Source organism: Arachis stenosperma, chromosome 6, assembly GCF_014773155.1.
Source record: "Arachis stenosperma cultivar V10309 chromosome 6, arast.V10309.gnm1.PFL2, whole genome shotgun sequence".
Classification (NCBI taxonomy): domain Eukaryota; kingdom Viridiplantae; phylum Streptophyta; class Magnoliopsida; order Fabales; family Fabaceae; genus Arachis; species Arachis stenosperma.
The window spans coordinates 103,325,981-103,326,823 of record NC_080382.1 but is presented as its reverse complement, the minus strand read 5'-3'; the positions used below and the strand labels follow the sequence as shown (position 1 = coordinate 103,326,823).

General features: G+C 40.2%; 1 non-coding gene across 1 annotated transcript; it reads left to right on the top strand.

Annotated features, from left to right (window-relative positions):
- Positions 1-493: 493 nt before the first annotated feature.
- Positions 494-597, top strand: LOC130938065 (small nucleolar RNA R71). The gene has a single exon (XR_009069247.1). It is a non-coding gene; the product is annotated as a small nucleolar RNA R71 (small nucleolar RNA).
- The last annotated feature ends 246 nt before the right edge of the window (positions 598-843 follow it).

The window sequence follows — 843 nt, the reverse complement described above, 5'->3', positions numbered from 1 at the left end:
ACGTCCACCATTGTTAAAACCTTGTTGAGGTTTTTGTTGATCCTTCCAGGAGAAATTTGGATGATTTCTCCATGATGAGTTATAGGTGTTTCCATAAGGTTCACCTAAGTAATTAACCTCTGCCATGGCAGGGTTTTCAGGATCATAAGCTTCTTCAGAAGCTTCCTCTCTATTACTGTTGGATGCATGTTGTAATCCATTCAGATTTTGAGAGATCATGTTGACCTGTTGAGTCAACACTTTGTTCTGAGCCAATATGGCATTCAGAGCATCAATTTCAAGAACTCCTTTCTTCTGAGGTACCCCATTGTTCACGGAATTCCTCTCAGAGGTGTACATAAACTGGTTGTTTGCAACCATGTCAATGAGTTCTTGAGCCTCTTCAGGCGTTTTCTTCAGGTGAATAGATCCACCTGCAGAATGATCCAGTGACATTTTCGAAAATTCAGAGAGACCATAATAGAATATATCTAATATGGTCCATTCTGAAAACATGTCAGATGGACATCTTTTAGTCAACTGCTTGTATCTTTCCCAAGCTTCATAGAGGGATTCACCATCTTTTTGTTTGAAGGTTTGAACATCCACTCTCAGCTTGCTCAGCTTTTGAGGAGGAAAGAACTTATCTAAGAATGCAGTGACAAGCTTATCCCATGAGTCCAGGCTATCCTTGGGTTGTGAATCCAACCATACTCTAGCTCTGTCTCTTACAGCAAAAGGGAAAAGCAAGAGTCTGTAGACTTCAGGATTAACTCCATTTGTCTTTACAGTGTCACAGATCTGCAAGAACTCAGTTAAAAACTGGTAAGGATCTTCAGATGGAAGTCCATAAAACTTGCAGTT